A 20,027-nucleotide genomic window follows, 5' to 3' on the forward strand; every position below is an offset into this window, starting at 1 on the left:
AGCAAGGGACTTCTTCCCGCCTGTTCTTTAAGAAGGGGCCAAACGGGCGCGCAATCTTTCGCTCCTCCTTAACTGCCCCTCAGGTACTGCCCGCCTTCCCCCCCCTTCTCTCCTGTCTTTTCAGCTGTCTGCGTGTGCGCGGTGAGGGGGGAAGCATCACCCCCTCCTCTTCTGAAGTTTCCGATTCCAGGATGGGGGATAGGGGAGGGGCTGATGGTAAACTGCCTCCCCGCTTTTCGACTGTGAGCAGCCCTCCCTCTTCCCCCTCTTGCTCTGAGCCTGAAAGAGGGGGAGGCGTGAGAATGTCCAGGGAGGGCTCAGGCTCCCCGTTGCTAAGCGACCTTATCACTGGCAGATCCTCTGTTTCGTCTTCGCTCCAAAGGGGGGAAGTTCCTCCCCCTTCCCTCTGCCATCCATCCGAATAATCTTCTCCCAACTCTCCGGGATCCAGCTCCCCGGGATTGGGACCCCAGCTCTGCCTTCCGACACTTTCTTAGGATTTAGATAGATAATGGTATGTGTAAAGGAATAGCATGTTGTCAGTGCAACATATTACCAGTCTTCTTTTTATTTATTTATTTATAATTTTCTGTGGTATTCTTGTAATTTTTAAATACAAAATTGTAGTAGCATGTTAAAACTTCTCAAACCCTTGAAAATTCCCCTGTACAGGCGGAATTTCACTGAAAGCCCATAGAAGAAAAATGTAAGGGAACATGGAGTCATCTTCATAAAATACATTTCTCTAAGCAATTCATGAATCTGGAGCTAATCAGGCAGGACTACATGAAGATTGTTCACCTGTGTGAACTGACATCAAGTAGCTGGGTAAAATGGTCTATAGATATTGTAGATTATTTTTTCCATACATATAATAAATATACTATTTGTAAGAGCTTAAGGTGGAAGGATACAGGAGAGAACTTCTTTTGCTCAGACATCTCAACTGTAATAGTTTTTTTCACCAAACAAAACATCTTTCCTTTATGGGAATTCATATATAAAATGGCATTTATTTAATTTTCATACCGTATGTGAATTCATATTCAAATACATATAGGTTCAAGGGGCTGACAATAGATACATATAGATATTGGAGTGGTTTTTGGAAATGTTTGAAGTTACTTCTCATGCACTCTTATAAACAGCTAGTAAAATGTAAATGCTTATTTTATTTATTACATTTTTATCCCAGTGACTTCCACAGAACTCAAAGTGGTGTACATCAGATTCTCCTTCAGTCTCCCATCCATGCACTAACTTAGACTTGCTTAGACTCAGGACTGTAACCTATATCACTATTGATCATTGTTTTTATAATATGCATCTATTCAAATTAATAACAAACTAGCAGCCATGCCAAGCATTCATAACATTATAGAAACTTAAAGGCACAAAACTAACATGAATAATGGATAAGGATTTATCTGTAAAATATGCTTGTGATACAAACAGCTATGATCGTCTCCAATGAATTCTCATAACTGTTCTATAATATTCATGTTAGGTCTAAAACACTTGCAAAGTTGCTGAATTTTTTAAAAAAATACTTTTTAAAATTGTTTTTTTAATGGCGGAAAGCCGCTTATTTTGTAACATGCCACTGCTGAAATAGATGATTAACTTCCAATATAATAATGACAAACTGAAACATTACTTATGAATAAACCCTCAGAAATTAAACAAGTACCAATGATAAGCGGTAAGTATTTATTCACAAAGCAACCAAAATTACAGCAAAGAAACAGATCAACAGAGGACAAAATGACCTAAAATATGAAATATTCTGCAGTGTTCTTACTTTGCAAACCATTAGGTTTCCCACAAACATTTCCAAGCAAATTAACAAATATTTATTTAGCTCTCGGACTCACATAAAATGCAAGCCTATGAAACAGATAATCCTGACTATACTTTTCAATTTCTTGTATTAAAGAGTCAGAAAGTACTTTCATAGTCTTAAAAACACCAGTACATGCTCCAAATTGCTGATCACAAAATTGTTTGCAATTATGTGAAACAATACTCAGGCTCTTGTGATTAATGTAATATGAATTACAAGTTGACTTTTGTTGTTCCCCGCCCTACTTGTCTCAATTTTTCTTAAAAGCAAATTGAACAATTATGAACATTCAATAAAAGGAGGCTTTTGGGAGTGAAAGCATCTTTCTTCTGTCTTTTCACCTGCATGCCAGCAGGAGTTTTTTAAAAAAATCAGCAAGCAATACTATGGGACTTTCAGGAAGATGACCCTAGGATGTCAGAATGCCAACCTAAAATTGCCCTATTTCATAACATTAATTCAGTATCTGCTATCCTGGCAATTCCTATATTTTTAATGGCATTTATTCAGTTAGTGCTTCTTAAGTGATTTTCATTTTCCATTTCTACAAAAGAACTGATTTATTGAAGACCCATAATGAGACAATCCTGTTGTTCTTAAACAAATAAGAAAACATTTCCCAAGGCCCTGATGTCTGAAAAGGTGTGCTGCTTTGTTTTGCTAACTCAGCTGTGCCAGAAAAATAGTGACATACCACATTATTGATCTGTTCATAAGCACCTTACACGTAACTGCTTACAAATAACCCCCATTTCATTTCACTCCAATATTCATTGATTTTCATCCTTTTGGCTATCATCCATTTGCCAAAATTAATCTGGATTAATTTTTTCTAGTGTATCTCTCATACCAATATAAAATTGGCTTGTGCTCGGAATCCTTTCTAGAATTCTGATTTAATCTTCTGCTATAAACCTGTCCCAAAATAATCTCACAGCTAGCACACTGACACAACTATTACTTAGAGACATGTGAATGTACCACATATATTAGAGTTGTTGAATGAAGAAGTACTACAAAATCATAGGCAAGCCCAAAATGCATATACCCCAAGCCCATTATAGATGTAACCCCACTTCAGTTAGATGTGTGACAGGTTGAAGGTATGTGGGGGAACAAGAACAACTGGCCATAAATATTACTCTCAGCATAATCAATGCAGAAATAAGGGCTATATTCCTAGACAAAGCAATAGCTCTCCAAGGTCCTTTTTAAATGGAAATGTCAGAGATTGAACCTGGAACCTTCTGAATGCATAACATCTGCCTTATCCACTGAGCCATGTACCTGTTCACTTCTACCTCTCTAGCTGTCATAATGGTATATTTTCTCAGACTGAAGAAAACCTTGAGGTCCAAGTTTTTCAACCAATGCCCCCCACATTGTGAAAAATACTATGGACTATCCTTCACTTTAGTCCTGATTATAGAAGCCAACCAATCAGGGCCCTTTTTATCTTATATACAACACTTACATTATGCTAAGTGCTAAAAATGTTATATAAAAATAGGTGGTTGTGAGTTGCTGGGGGGGAGGGGAGGCAACGACAGAGCATTGGTTTGAACGGCATTTCAAATCTTGGCTCAGCCATACAGTCAATAGGTTATCTTGGCTGCCATCTCTCAGCCTAACCTACCTCCCAGGGTTACTGTGATGGTAAATGAGATAAGGATAGTACAGGATTTTGTACACTGTAAAAGTCTAATACAGTAGGGCCCCACTCATACAACGGGTTACGTTCCAGACCCCCGCCGAAAAGCAGAATTCATTCAATAGAATGGTGCCTGATGCCCAAAAATGCCATAAAGTGCCGTATGACTGGGGCCTTACTCTAATTGAAAGCCACTGAAAGCGGAGCCCTACTGTATAAAATCTGCAATCCAGTGTTCTATCTGGTCAGTCCCAACTAAGAGAAATAAGGCTTGTGCTATTTGAGTATTTTTAGAATCAGACTAAACTCAAAATGCCCTAAAATCACAGATGTCATTTCTGTGCCACTTATGTGACATTTGTCACAGTGAAGACAGAGTAATCTGCTTCTGAAGAGTTGTGTGCAAGCAACCAGAAAAACCAGAGCTTGTAGGTGCTTGATTATCATTGTTTATACATCATTTGAAAGGAAAACATAAAAGAAAATCTCTCCAATTCCCTACCTAAAATGCATCCCAGAATAAAAGCTGACTCCTCCATAAAAATTATGACATTTACACCTTATTAGCATTCATATCCCCACAACAGATTAAAAAAAACACAACTGCTGGGCTGCACAGAGTATCATTTGGAGTGGGGGTTGGTTAGCATGCATACAAGCAACATTAAAGTTGCAATAAGAGGCTGCTTAAAATTATTGATACCTTTCCAATCACACTTATGTATTATTATCAGATTCTGTATTAGTGACTGTGAGGAAGTATGGTGAATTAGTTCTCCTGTATTAAGTAACACAAAGTACAAGAATGTCATCCCGTGCTGATGGTGGCAGCATAAAGTCAGGTTGTGAGTGAAATACCCGAAATATCGGCTTACCCCTTATACACCCAGTTGATCACTGTGCTCTGCAGGTAAGGGCCTCCTACAGATACCATCTCATCAGGAGGTCTGTTCTACACAACATAGGAAGCAGACCTTTATTGTTGTGGTACCTACCCTTTGGAATTCACTCCCCTTAAATATTAGGCAGGAGCCATCTATGTTGTCTGTTTGGTGCCTATTGAAGACCTTCTCCTTTCAACAAGACTTTTAAGTAGAAACCTTATCCCAGTCTGCATCTGTGTTTGAATTGTTTTTAAAGATTTTTTAAATATGTTGTTAAAGATTTTTTAAAATATGTTTAATTTTTAAAACATGTTATAGATGTTTGAAGTGTTTTATAACTTGTTTGCTGCCCTGGGCTTCTTTTGGGAGGTATGGCAGGATATAAATTTAATAATAAAATAAATACATTGCTACAAATTTCTCTTAGGCCCCAATGCTGCCCCTGCAATATGTGATGTCCCCTGAAGCAAGAGGTATCACACATATGTCTTTTATGCTCATGCTTTATAGGACCACAGTATATAATGAAACCAAAGAATATAATGAAACTCCATCTCTCTGAATATTTCTGAATATTTTCCATATTTCTGAATTTTTACAGAATAATTCAACAAAATCTACTGTATTCCCCACCTGCAAATTCTACCCTATTCGTTATTTGCTTATGGGACAGTTTAAAATAAGATGTTATGGGAATTTAGATGTTGGAACTTGAGCAAAAGACGAAACAAAATAATTAGAACAGGGAACAGAAGCAATATCCTGATCTAGATTCTTATATTGCTTTGGCAGCAGAATATGCCTGATTCACTGTTTTGGAAATACGATTACAATGGATGGTTAGGATATATATTTGAGGTTTTAAAAAAATATTTCTTAAATGTTTTAAAATAAAGATGTAGTAGGACCAATGCTCCCAGTGTTTTATTTTATTATAATGATGCCTGACTAGCATAATTATAAGTTGTTTTGTGGTGTATGTTTTTAACACAAAGCGGCTTTCTGCAATGTACATTTCATCTGTGGAATACAGGACCTGAGTTAAAAGCTCATTACAAGCAGGTAGATGTCTTTCAGCATGATTTTTTGACCTTTCTAATCAAGATATGCAGAGGAAGAGGTGTTATGTAGGGAATGCCTCCTCAGAGGGCACATAATTAGGTGGCAGAACAGGATTGGAGAAAAGAATACCTTTGGAGGAAAATGTGTGAGGACTTCGTAAATCCCACAGAGAACACAAAACACTAGAGATCTTGAAGGCACATTTGCAGCAGTTCTGTTGAAGCTAAACTGGTCCAGTTTTAGTCAGCACATACATGGGAAGCCACCTGGAAACTCTGTGTATGCTGCATTTGGCTACACTGAGCAAAGATGAGGTAAAAAAGAAAAAAATATATGTACCATCTCATTAAGCATTTAGACACATTAGACCACTATTCACTTTAGAGGAGCACTGTGAGAGCATAACACAATACAATCACATGCCGCCAACACCACCTGTTCATCTGTTGGAACTGGGGTGGAGAACTTTTTTAACCATGAGGTCCACATTCCCTACTATGCAACCTTCTGAGGTCCACATACCAGAGCTGGGTGGGGCCACCAAATATTCATTTTATCTTTGTACAGGATGCTTACTTCTACACATGCTCACACATCACTCTCCATCCTCCATCCTGGCAAACTAAAAAGGAGTATCAACGTTCAAAGACATGTTTTAGCCAGCCAAAAACACCTAAGGTGCAAACCAAGGCTAGTGAGGGGTATGGCCTGGGCAGAAAGGATGTGACTGAGGAGTGGGTGAGGTCTGGGGAGAGTCCTGAGAGCCACAGAGAGAGGCCTGGAGGGCCACATTCAGCTTTGGGGCCTGAATTCCACATCCCTGTTAGAGGGAACTGCTGGCAAAACCTAATCCTTGCAGCACCTCATAGGGCAACCACCTGTGCAGTCTTTGCAAGCTTAAATTGGTTTAATGGTTGGGGACTTTGTTAATCACCTTTGAGTATGCCAAGAGAAGGGTGGGATATAAATCTAACAGAAAAAGAAACCAATCCCACTGAGTTCAATGTAGCCTTGAGGAAATTTAGAATAAAAACCAGTTAACAACTCAGGCAGATTAAAGGCAATTATCCTAGATGTACACCATGTTAATTAATATAAAACAACTAGTTAAACAACTCACTTCAGAATCCATCCATCCATTAAACTGGATTGGAAGGGTGGGAAAAACCCTCATTTGGCCTTCAACTACTCTTTAAGAACTTTTCAGCTGGACAGTGAAAAAAGCAGATAAGAGAAAAATCAACTCATTTGAAATGTGGTGTTGGAGGAGATCATAGAATCATGGAACAGAAGAGTTGGATCTTTGAGCATACCATGGATTGTGAAAAAGACAAATAATTGGGTGTTAGAACAAATTAAACCAGAACTATCATTAGAAGCTAAAATGATGAAACTGAGGTTATCATACTTTGGACACATAATAAGAAGACATGATTCACTAGAAAAAACAGTAATGCTGGGAAAAACAGAAGGGAGTGGAAAAAGAGGAAAACCAAACAAGGGATGGATTGATTCCATAAAGGAAGCCACAGACCTTAACTTACAAGATCTGAACAGAGTGGTTCATGACATATGTTACTGGAGGTCGCCGATTCATAGGGTCACCATAAGTTTTAATCGACTTGAAGGCACCTAACAACGCTAAGGGTACCAGTAGCCTCAAGTCTTAAGAAGTCAAAATGGGGTAAGTCCTCCCTTAAACCTATTTTTTAAACAAATTGTGGGAGGGAAATCTCATAAAACCCCTCTCCCCATTCATTTCTCCTCCCCCCCCTTTTTTTTGGCAAACACCCTCAGATCAACCCACATCCTATAGGTAGGCCAATGTAGGTTATTGCTCCATTCCTGTATAAGGAAAGAGAATTAACCAAATTTACCCTCAGGGACTGCCTGCCCGCAGGGAGAACAAGGCTCTGCCCCCGTTCTTAACCTGTCCGCTCCAATAACAATGAGCATACCCTTCCCACCCTTTTCCTTTTTTAAAGGTAACGCCTGCCCTACTATTCCTCATGAGGACCAAGCAGAGAATAAGCCCACCCTCTGTTCTCATGCACTAATTCACCTTTTGGGGGAGTGGGCGTGGGCATGCGTTTCACCCCTCCCAATGCTTTAGGGCAGGAGGATTTAAAGCAACCCGTGTCCTCCCAACCTGCTTTTCCTAAGGGGAGTTTTTCTTTATTCCACTCCCCGCACCATCATCATGTCCTTGTGGCAGTCACACCCCACCCAGCTTCTACTATTATTCGGTCCAAACCTGTCTCCGAAGCAGCCACAGTGAGACGAATACGGGAGAGAGAAGGGAGGGAAACAAGCAGGCGTCTTCAATCCGGGAGGCCCAACAGGGGAGGACGGGGTGGGGGGAAGAAGGGTTGCGACCGGGGACGGTTGCGCCCTGCCCGGCGTCTCTAGTCACTCGAGTCCCCGGCTCCACTATTCTTGGCAGGCCGTAACGGGAAAGTAGTGTCCGCCCCCCTCCCCGTTGCCTAACACGCACACACACACCCTTTTCCTCTCCATTCTGACTACGTTCTCTACCCACTAACCCCCTCACCTTACCCTCAGGTAGCAGCTGTAACTTTTAACACGAGCGAGAAAGCCACATCCTCTTAAAAATCAACGAAAAGGGGGAGATTTCTTATTAATTGTAAGATTAATAACAAATCCATTCCCGCCCCGTATTCTGGCTTGCACGACATCCAGAAAACGATTCTCTGTTATCAGGGAAAGACGAAAAGAAAGAAGAAAAATACCTCAACGCTTCAATCCAGTTGGCACAGTCGATTGTTATTATTACAAATTGTTATGAGCATGATTTTTTTTTTGCAATCCTCCCTATCGCCGCGATCTTTACGCACGTATATTTGATACATACACATATGTATCATCTACAAGCCATATATGTATTGCACACACATACATATGTATGTACGCATGTATCAAATACACCCACAACCTTTCCCTCAAACCCCTCTCCTCTTGTGGTTCAATGTGTACATGATTTTGTAGGTTTCTTTTTTTTTTAAGGCGCCATGTTTATAATCCTCCATCATATATTTAAAAAGAAAAATAATTCCACATTCGAGCGGAGAGACGCCGCCTTTCTCTCGCCCCCCGAAGCCAGGGAGAAAGACACACATAATCTCCACAGGGCTGTAAATTCAAAGTCGTTTGTCCCCCCGCGCACTCCTCCTCCCCAGACTGAAGAGAGTCTTTCTCACCTTGTGCCTCTTGGCTGCTGCTCTGTCTGTTGCTGCAGGGGGAGGAAGAGGAGAAGTTAACCCAGGCGAAACTTTTCAATCCCTTCTCCAGGCCGCGGCTCCCTCCTCCTTCTACATATTTCTCCCCCCCATCGGAGTTTTATTGTGTCTGAATTTTTCTCTCTTCTCTCCTGTCTGTCCACACTTCTAGCTTTCAGGGGTAAACAGGGTTTAAGAATGAAGCCGCGGATCCTTGGGAGAAGGAGAACTCTAGTGGCGTCTGTTGGAGTTGCTGTTCGCTGCTTTCCCCCCTCCGTTTATTATGCCGGCTAGAGAGACTCGAATGACGTTCAAGAGCACTGATTCTTCCAACTACTGAAACATTCAGCGTGGATTTTTAATATGACAATATTTACTCTCAATTCATATGCAATATTAGAAGGTTGCCACCCCGTTCATAATTCTTGAGGATTGTCCTTTCTTGGGTTCTTTGCCCATTATAAATTAAAAACCTATTTTGGAGGAGGGGAGAAGGGAAAATTAGGAGTCGTAACAAAATTCAATAAATCTTTTGTGTCGTTTGCAAAAATATGTTTGAGAACAAGAGGCATCAAACAGCAAGAGTGTGTGTTATAAAGAGAACTAATAAGAGTAATTTGATTTCTAGATATAACATGTTTTGTTTCTCTGCCCTGTAGTAGACAGTGATGAAAAGCCAAAATAACCATTAGGCATTAGTAGCCTCTTGTCCAGGTCTGTACTTAATTATTATTATGATTAATATTACGTAATACATCCTATCATGATTATATTTTAATCACAATAAGACCCTTACTGTCCAATGCATTTTGAGCCACTGGCATAGTTAATAGCAGGAGTGTCCATAATATGCCTGGTTATAAGGTGGCAATTCTATCTGACAATGAACAATTTTAGGATGCTTTCCCACCTAAAATTGAAATGACTATTGAGCCTTTCTTGTGAATGATAGCAAGAGAGCCATTTTAAATTGGGTCTTAGATTCTAGCCAATCTAAAAATAAAATTCAAATGATACATGTGAGAAATGCAAAAACCATTGTAAACATCACTTGCGAAAACAACCTTTGTAGGATTGGATTACTCTAAATGCTATAATGATGTACAGTTTTGGCTTTCACCTTATGGGCAAAGCAATCCTATGGAGAGGGAAGAACAAGTGGTAGAATAACTGCAACATCCAATGCCCTTCCAGCTCACTGTGGCCATGGTGGAAGGGTGTGTGTTTATTATATTTTTTTCCTCTTTGAAACATGTTCCCCAAGAGGGAATTTGCTGTGTCAGTTTGGTGCAGAGGTTCCCAAACTATATAGTGGTAGAGTGTTAGACTAGGATGTGGGAGACCAGGGTTAAAATCTCCACTCAGACAAACAGCTCATTGGGTGACTCTGCGCCAGTCATGGTCTCTCAGCCTAACCTACTACACTGTGGTGTTGTGTGAACAAAACACGGAGGGAGAGAGCCATGTACTTTATCACAAGGTCCTTGGAAGAAAGGTGGGATATACATTTATTTATATCATTTATATCCTGCCCTTCATCTCAAAGGAGCCCAAGGCAGCAAAATAATACCGTTCTTTAAAAAATAAAAAATAATTCCATGGCCTGTTTTACCCTGCGGTTCCATAGTCTCTCCCAACATGTCTCATTTCTGGGAAGAGCAGCAAAAGCAGAGCTTTCCACTGCTCCATTAGGGAGGACTGTGACGTCGTTCCCTGGTTCTCCCTGTCAGGTTCCCACCTGCTTGTGGCTACTGCCTTTCACTAGGCACCACCAGGGATACCACCAGTCCGGACCATCCTTTATATGGTTTCTCACTCCGCTCTAGCACAGATCTCACTAGATCCCCCTGTTAGGCAGCACCACCAGTCACGTCCTATAACCAATACTCCCAGAGACTTTGCCTGAGTCTCTTTCTAGCTGGTTACTTTTGTGACTGCATGCTTATGCTGTTCCCAACCCCCTTGTATCTTTATAGATAACGCATACAACTCTGGGTTGCTCTGGATACTTGAATTGTTATTATTCCTCCCTTCACCGCTGCCACCATTAGATACTGTTTCTGTTCAGCCTTGGTAATTACCTTGCCCTCCCTTCTGGTATGTATATCCCCCAGCCAAGGATCAGGCCTTTGGTAAACCAAAGAAGTATTTATTAAATATCAGAAATAACAAGATTAGTTTTAGAATGTTTCACAAGCGTATGGTTTCATCTATTCCTGTTTTGTACTTGACTTATTATTAATCAGAACTCCAACTCCCTCTTTCTCCACACTCCCTCCACCCTCAAACACCTCTTTCTCCACACTCCCAACATCCACCACCAAACACCTTCTTCTCCACCCTACTAACATCCTCCCAGATTCAACTGTCATTCTTCCATTTATACTCCCAGCCATTCAAACGCTCAGCCAATCATCCAGCATTCTACTGCTCATGTACTCCCCCTCCTCTTTAACTCCACTTACCATATATCTTCTATATAAACAGCACTTACCATATTTACACTATAAGCAGGAACATCACAAGGACACCAGTGGTATACTTCACTCTTTGTCCATAGACCTGTCTCTCCACTGGCAGAAAGGGAAGCCAACATGATGCGTTTCAGATGTTGGCCTCCAACTCCAGCAATCATGACCAATGATAAGAAATAATGGGAGTCCAACAACATCTGGAAGGCACCATGTTGGCTACCTCTTGTCTATATAAAAGAAAATTAAGGGAACAATATGTTGACAGTTTCCAATTTTGGTTTAAGTTTTCAGAAAGAGTATTGCTGGACTGAGGAATTTTAGATAAAAGTCAAAATGGTTCTCTCCTGCTCTGGATACAAGCTACGTTTAAAACAATACACAGATTAATTTATTTAATTTGGTTTTAAATTAACATCTTTATACATTTAATTTTGCTATACAATTCTTAGAAGATATAGGAATGCCCTGTTCAGTGCTTGAACATCTTGTAACAATTATTATCTCAGTGTTACTTATTGCATGTCATCTATTATGTAGGGGTCCTGCATTCCAGAAGATCTTAGGCAAAAGTCCAATATACAGCTTCATCACTAATTCAAAATCGGGATCAACTCATTCATGAGAAAAACATGTTGTAATAATGTGTGATGACTGTAAGCGCTACTTTTCACATTTCAAGATCTTTGAGTCCCAATATACAAAAGTTTTAAGGTTTAAGACATTTCTTCTGTCAAGGAAGCTGCCAGGCATGTTTATTTTTAATATGAGTGGCTGTGTTGAGATGTAATGCTAAACCATGGTTTAGCATTATAAGAATCTCTCTCTGGGCTGGCTTGCTCTCCCCTCCCCTCTCATCCAGTGTGTCTGCAGGAGGATAATAGAATCTTCTGCTTCTCTTTTAGATTAACTGTATCACAGAGTGTCATCCAAATCCTAAAGTATAGTTAAACTTAACTACTGTTAGCAAAAACAAGCTAGCTTCATAAACCATTGTGTGAAGCTAGCTTGTTTCCACTAGCTATATTTAAGGTTAACCACAGTTGTCCGAGTTCTGACAACACAGCAAGCTGCAATTAATTTAAAATGGAAGCTTCTGAATGCCTCATGGTTGCACTGAAGGAGGAGGAGGCAGCATGTGGGCCTGGAGGAAGGCAAGGATTTCTGTCTAGCAAAGCTCCAAGATTTGAACATTTTGTAATCTTTGATTTTTCCAGTATTAGAGACACATGGCATGGGCATTTATAAAGCATAAGTAGTAAAATACAGCATGAGAAGTGCCTTATAAAGACAGCTAATATTTTGAACTGGGCATATCTGCAGTTACTAAACAGATTAAGATTGTCCCACTAGTTTGACTACTCCAAATATTACATAAGACTGATATTATCAGAAGAGCATTAGATCAATGGAAGAGCAGCTTTAAGCTGTGGTTAGTCTGTGGGTTGGCGGCCTTACCACTTGGCGGCCTTACCACCAGCCAACCCCTAAGTCCATCTGCAGCTCCCTCTGTCTTCTTCCTCTGGAAGAAAGACCCTGGAACCTGGACTATGTTATCAATTGCCAGGGACCAGAAGAGATGGCCATTGACATCTCACATTATATGGTATCCAGTGCTTTTTTTTATGGTAAAAAATGAGGTGCCCGTACCAATATCTTGGTAGAAGTACCATGGGTGCCAGCAAAACATGGCTGTGCGCAGCAAAAAAAGAGATGCCAGTACTCCATACTTTTGTGAGTACTGTCACAAAAAAAAGTCCTGATGGTACCTTTTTGTGGGTTTTAATTGTACACTGCTTTGGGATACAATCTTAGAAAAGTGGAATATAGATACAATAAATAAATTAGTAGATTCTATGCAGGGATACTAACATGCTATCAATATTACTGACATACATAAATTACTCAGCTGAAAGGTTTAGTAAATATACAGTTAGGGTAATCTGTGGATGTAGTTGGTGCAGTCATTGCCTAGACAACATTCCTAAATTGAACAGATCAGGGTTAATGAAATGAATGAATTTATTCTTGCGGTCTGAGACCAGAGGGTTAATGAAATGGATTTTCCTGTGGACTTTGTCCAGTTAGCTGTGAAGACAATGAGAATTACAGAGTATAATCTAGCAATTAGCTATGCAATTTTAAAATAATCTTCCCTTTTCAATCATAAGAGAATATGAATTTGAGTTCATATGATTATGCACTCAACAATCACTTACATGCATATTTCCTTTCTCCTCTCTCATAGTGTCCCGTCCAGAGTCGGACCCAAGAGGCTGAGATGTTGGTGCAAGTAAATCTTGTTTTATTAGAGTAATGGATACATCAAAAGCAGTGCGCTTCATAGAGTTCCTGCAATAACTCACTGCCTCTCAGCCTCAGAGGGAGGCAATGGTAAACTCCCTCTGAATACTGCTTACCATGAAAACCCTATTCATAGGGTTGCCATAAGTCAGAATCGACTTGAAGGCAGTCCATTCCATTCACTTGGGAATATGTGTGTTGTCATTGTCAATAGTCAAAGAGACATTTCAGGATCAAATGACCATACAGTGTAGGCATTCTTTTGGACCTACAGATATGGGAAATGCAAAACACACATGCACATGCATGCACACACACACACATAATTTAAGCATCTTCTGTGAAAACATCTAATATTCATAGGCAACGACTCCTGGTTTTGTTTTGTAGGATGAATTTCAGTTGCTGTGGGCGGAGGATGTACACAAGATTACTGAAGGATGTGGTGGGCCCACCACTTCTTTGCTTTGTCTAATAACTAGTTGTGAAGGCTGGATTCAAGGAGCAATTAATTCCTCATTACAAGATTATAATAACTACTAGCCAGTCACAAATATCCTCTTTTGGGGTTAAGGTGCTTGAGTGAGTGGTGGCTGTACAATTCCAGGGGCTCCTGGATGAAGCTGTTTTTTCAGATCCATTTCAATCAGGTTTCATTTTGGCACAAAAGCCACCCTGGTCACCCTGATGGATGACCTATGTTTGAAGAGAGACAGGAGGTGTGGGGCCTTGTTAATTTCTCATAGAGTTCTCAGTGGCTTTTGATACCCGTTGATCATGATATCCTCCTTGCCTAGCTATATGAATTGAGAGTAGGGGGCACAGTGGTTCCAATACTATTTACATGGACATTGCCAGAGGAAAGTTTGGGTTACTTGTGGTTTGGGGTCCCATAGGGTTCTATATTGTCTCCCCACTCTATTTAACATCTATATGTGTCGTGTCCAGGGCTGGACTCAGGAATCACACCAGTCGATGAAAGCAATTCAGTTTTTATTAATGTAATATCCAGACAGAGACTACGTCTCCTCATGAAGCAACACAATACACGTGTCCTGCGACATCCAAGAGAGTTGACAGAACAAGGAATTCCCGCCCCCCCTTATCCTTTTTAAGGGAGCTTTCTGGCGCGAATTCTCTCACTCTGCCTTAGGACAATTTCTTCCCCGCCCCTTCTCTCTCTCCCCCTGACTCGTTTTTCCCTTCTCCGGGTTCGTGGTGAGGGTGGAAGTTCTGCCTCCCCCTCCTCTTCTGAAGATTCTGTTTCTGGGATTGGAGAAAGGGGGGGTGAGCGTCATGCCCATCAGGCTGACTTTTCCCTGGCTGAGGAGGGAGTGGAATCCCCCTCCTTCTTGGTCTAACGGCTGTGGCTCAGTGGGGGGTGGGTAAGCGTGGGAAATTCCTGAGTAGTGTCTGTAACTTTGTCTGCTGGAGTTTCAAGGCCTCTGCGGTCGCTGGGCAACACTATCTCTGAGAGTTCTCCCTCCCCCTCTTCACCCAGCTCTGAGAAAGTGATCTGCTCATCCTCTGAAGTGCTAGGGTCCCAATCCTGCATCCTGACACCATCCCCCCTCTCATGCTGTCCCCCCCACCTGTCGGTTTCGGACGATGGGGAAACTGTTTATGGAATTCTTCCACTAAATCTGGGGCATGCATATCCCTTTCATTTTCCCAAGATCTGTCAGCTGGCCCATAACCCTTCCAATGAATTAAGTACTGTAATTGATTATGCCTCCTTCTGGAATCCAGAATCTGTTCCACTTAGAACTCTGGCTGTCCCCCTACTAGAATGGGTGCTACCGGAACTTCCAGTGGCCGTAACTCGCTGGGAGGGGCTGCTTTCGTTAACAAAGAGCGCTGAAACACGGGATGGATTTTGAAGGTAGCAGGCAATTTCAGTCTATAGGCCACGGGATTGAGTTGTGCCTCCACTTCGAAAGGCCCCAGTTTCCTGTCTTGCAGCTTCCTACACTTGCCTGGCATCTGAAGGAAGCAGGTGGACAGCCACACCTGATCTCCTGGCTGGAGGGAGGCCCCCTCTCTTCGATGTTGGTCAGCAATTCTTTTGTACTCTAGTTTGGCCTCGTTTAATTGCTGTTTAAGCACCTGCTGCACGGCCTGTAATTCCTGCAGAAATTCTCCTGCTGCAGGCACCAGCACATTTGATGCACTACTAGGGAATGCCTTGGGATGGAACCCATAATTAGCAAAGAAGGGTGTCTGTCCAGTGCTAGTATGCAAGGAGTTATTATAGGCAAACTCTGCAAAATGCAAATAGGAAACCCAGTCATTTTGTTGATATGAAACATAACAACGTAAATACCTTTCCAAGACCACGTTCAGCCTTTCCATCTGCCCGTCCGTCTGAGGATGATGAGCAGAAGAAAGTTTTAACTCCGTCTGCAACTGCTTCCAAACTGCTCTCCAAAACTTAGCTGTGAAATGGGTTCCTCGATCCGAGACTAAACTGTTTGGCAGCCCATGTAAACGGTAAATTTCCTTTATGAACAACTTGGCTGTTTCTTTAGCTTCTAAGGCCCCTGGGCAAGGGAGGAAATGCGCCATTTTTGTGAGGGAATCCACTATGACTAGGATGGCCGTCATTCCTTGGGACCTTGGCAAATCAGTTAAAAAATCCATGGATAAATCTTTCCAGGGTTCATTCGGAGTAGGAAGGGCTCCAACAATCCGGTAGGCCTTTCCATCTCTGTTTTTGCTCGCATACAGACAGCACAGGATTTTACGTAGTTCTCAATGTCTCTGTGCATTTGAGGCCACCAAAAGTCCTTGACTACATTCTGTATGGTCTTAAAGATGCCAAAGTGTCCCGCTGTGACGGAGTCATGACATTGACGCAGGATTCTAAGTCTTAGCTCACCCTTCGGCACATATCTGGCGGTGTTACGCCACAACAGCCCATCTTTCCAATGGAAGTTTACTTCTGGTCCCTGGCTCTGTTCCATCTCCTGAATGTATGGGTCCTCCTTTTGTGCCTTTCTGAGCTCCTCTTCCCAAGAAGGTTGACATGATCCCAACACCAGTTTCTCTGGCGGAACCACGTACTGGGGTTGGTTGTCAATCTCACCTCCTTTGTATTGTGGCTGTCTGGACAGGGCATCTGCTCTCTGATTTTTTTCATGGGCATGGTAAGTAATCTTGAAGTTAAACCTGGTAAAAAACTGCGACCAACATATCTGCCTCTGGTTCAACTTCCGGGCCGTCTGAAGACTCTCCAGGTTCTTGTGATCTGAACGTACTTCTATCTGATGTTGAGCCCCCTCTAAGTATTGCCTCCAATTTTGAAAAGAATCCTTAATGGCTAGTAACTCTTTTTCTAGTTCCTTTTTTATAGTTCCTCTCAGCATCCCTCAGTTTTCTGGAGAAGTACGCTCAAGGGTGTAGCTCCATTCCTTCCCCATTCCCCTGTAAGAGGACCCCCCTGATGGCAAAGTCTGAAGCATCTGCTTCCACAACGAAAGGGCGGGTAGGGTCAGCGAAGCGCAAGATGGGCTTAGAGGAAAACTTTACCTTCAACCCCTCAAAGGCTCTTGCAGCGTCCTCTGTCCATTGGAATTTTCTCTTCCCCCTTAAGCAGTCAGTGAGAGGGGATGTTAACTTGGAGAAACCTGGAATAAACTTTCTGTAGTAGTTGGCAAATCCCAAAAAATGTTGTACATCCTTTTTAGTGGCTGGTTGTCCCCAATCCAGTATACAACTCACTTTTTCTGGATCCATTTCCACTCCTTCAGCTGAGATGCGATACCCAAGGAAGTCCAAAGACTTGAGGTCAAATCCACATTTCTCAAGCTTAGCATACAGATGATTCTCTCTCAGTCTTCTCAACACAGTTTTCACATGCTGATCATGGTCTTCCTGGTTCTTTGAGAACACCAGGATATCATCTAAGTAACAGATTACGTACGTGTCCAAAAGGTCTCTAAACACATCGTTCATGAACTTTTGAAACACGCCTGGCCTTCCACAAAGCCCGAATGGCACCACCGGATATTCAAACTGACCATAAGAGGTCAAGAATCCTGTTTTCCATTCATCGCCCTCCCTCATTCTGATCAGATTGTATGCCCCTCGTAAGTCCAGTTTCGTGAAGATTTTTGCAGAGCGCAGTCAGTCTAGCAGCTCTGAGATCAGGGGCAGCGGATAGCTGTTAGGGATGGTGATTTGATTCAATGCATGGTAATCATTGCAAGGCCTGAGCTCCCCCCCTTCTTCTTCACGAACAACAGGGGCGCTCCAGCGGGGGACTGTGAGGGACGTATGAATCCTCGCTTCAGGGTTTTTTTTCAGGAATTCGTTAAGGCCATCTCTTTCTCTGTGAGAGAATAAACTCTTCCCAATGGAATACTGGCTCCTGGCACTAAATCAATCGCACAGTCATAAGGGCGGTGGGGAGGTAACGTCTCTGCCTCTTTTTCATCGAATACATCTCTAAATTCTCCATACTTCGAGGGGAGGGTTACCTGCTCGATCTCCTGCACTGCTCCAGCCAACGTGTCGGGTTTTTCTTCTGCCTGACAGTTTTCCTGGCAATACTGAGAAGTGAACCACACCACAGCGTCCTTCCACTTTATCTGTGGGTCGTGCTTGACTAACCAGGGCATTCCGAGGATTACATCAAAGGTCGAAAGGTCTGTTACATACAACGAAATGAACTCTTCGTGCCCCGGGATTTGCAGTTTCAATTTCTCTGTTGCTCTCGTTACCCCCCTTCTTTCAGGGGCCTCCCATCTATGGTCTCCACCGGCAAGGGGGTGTCCAGCTTCCATTGGGAAATTCCGTAACGCTTTGCTAGCTCTGCATCAATGAAATTTGTGGTTGCTCCACTCGGTGGAGTTAAACATTACTCCTTTGGAAGTTGTAATCTGAATTGGCAGTACCAAGACTCCTCTTGAAGGAGGTGTTGCCACCTGAGGCCCTTTGTCCAATGTAGCCCCCAATCCACAGGCCTGTACATGGACTGGGTTCTCTCGTTTCCCGCCGGCTCTGTTTTTCCCCCTTTTAGTACACAATCTCTAGCCACATGGCCCGGTTTTGAACAATAGAAGCATAAACGTTCTTTACGACGCCTCTCCCTTTCTTCTTCTGACAGCTTCGGCCTGGCCCCTCCCTGTCCCTCAGTCACATTGCCTGATGTTCCTGGGGTCGGAAGGGTCTTACTGCGAGATGCTGAAACCGAATATCTCTGGACCTCCTGTTTCTTTTCCAGGTGCCTTCCTTCCAACCGATGGTCGATCTGTAGGCATAGCCGAATCAGTCCAGGCAAATTATTTGGGGGGAAGGCTCTAGCCAATTCATCCAGGACTTCAGAGCTCAGTCCACTCCTATACATGAACATCAAGGCTGCATCATTATAACCAGTTTCCTGGGACAAAATTTTAAAAGCGTTGGTGTACTCTGACACCATTCCTTTCCCTTGCTTCAAGGCCCCCAACTGCCTGGCCACCGTCGCCGCCCTTTGAGGGTCCTGGAACATCTCAGTCATGGCTCGCATAAAGTCTCTATACCTTCCCAGAAGGCCATCCTTTCTGACCAGGTACAGAGTTACCCACTTGGCAGCTTCTCCTTCCAAGAGACTAATGACGAACGCCACCTTGGCAACATCACTAGGAAACTCTGCGTTTCTGATGTCCAAATACAATTCACACTGAGACACGAAGGTAGAGAGCTGCTCACTCTGTCCTGCATATTTAGGTGGTAATCCTATAGGGATCTTCACCACAGCTGCCGGAGGGGCTGCTCGCATCTGATCTACTGTGGTTCTCAGGGCCTGATTGTCAGTCTTCAAAGTCCTGACAGCCGCTAACAAGGTTTGAACATCTGCCTGTAAATCCGCCACATTGGTTCTCAGCCGTCTCACTTCTTCTGTCTCAGAAGTGGGATTTGTTCCCCCTGCTCCCTTCTCCATCTTGTTGTGTTCAAGCGGTGGGAGCGTTGAGGGTGAAGTTGGTGGTTCTGTCAATCTGTCGTGTCCAGGGCTGGACTCAGGAATCACACCAGTCGATGAAAGCAATTCAGTTTTTATTAATGTAATATCCAGACAGAGACTACGTCTCCTCATGAAGCAACACAATACACATGTCCTGCGACATCCAAGAGAGTTGACAGAACAAGGAATTCCCGCCCCCCCTTATCCTTTTTAAGGGGGCTTTCTGGCGCGAATTCTCTCACTCCGCCTTAGGACAATTTCTTCCCCGCCCCTTCTCTCTCTCCCCCTGACTCGTTTTTCCCTTCTCCGGGTTCGTGGTGAGGGTGGAAGTTCTGCCTCCCCCTCCTCTTCTGAAGATTCTGTTTCTGGGATTGGAGAAAGGGGGGGGTGAGCGTCATGCCCATCAGGCTGACTTTTCCCTGGCTGAGGAGGGAGTGGAATCCCCCCTCCTTCTTGGTCTAACGGCTCTGGCTCAGTGGGGGGGGGTAAGCGTGGGAAATTCCTGACTAGTGTCTGTAACTTTGTCTGCTGGAGTTTCAAGGCCTCTGCGGTCGCTGGGTAACACTATCTCTGAGAGTTCTCCCTCCCCCTCTTCACCCAGCTCTGAGAAAGCGATCTCCTGCTCATCCTCT

The 20,027-nt window shown here is 42.7% G+C and overlaps 1 protein-coding gene across 9 annotated transcripts in view; it reads right to left on the reverse strand.

Annotated features, from left to right (window-relative positions):
• The window catches only part of ZMYND11 (zinc finger MYND-type containing 11), a 139,847-nt gene extending 130,907 nt beyond the window's left edge, over positions 1-8,940 (reverse strand). For 6 of the 9 annotated variants that reach the window (XM_061585782.1, XM_061585779.1, XM_061585778.1 and 3 more), the window contains exon 1: positions 8,659-8,940. The gene's annotated coding sequence lies outside the window, so the exon portion shown is untranslated. Of the gene's footprint in view, positions 1-7,694; positions 7,930-7,996; positions 8,152-8,658 lie in introns of those variants that run through there. The other 3 variants (XM_061585775.1, XM_061585781.1, XM_061585776.1) reach the window with 3 other exon arrangements.
• Between the last annotated feature and the right edge of the window lie 11,087 nt (positions 8,941-20,027).

The sequence above is a fragment of the Rhineura floridana genome, chromosome 10 (genome assembly GCF_030035675.1).
Source record: "Rhineura floridana isolate rRhiFlo1 chromosome 10, rRhiFlo1.hap2, whole genome shotgun sequence".
Classification (NCBI taxonomy): domain Eukaryota; kingdom Metazoa; phylum Chordata; class Lepidosauria; order Squamata; family Rhineuridae; genus Rhineura; species Rhineura floridana.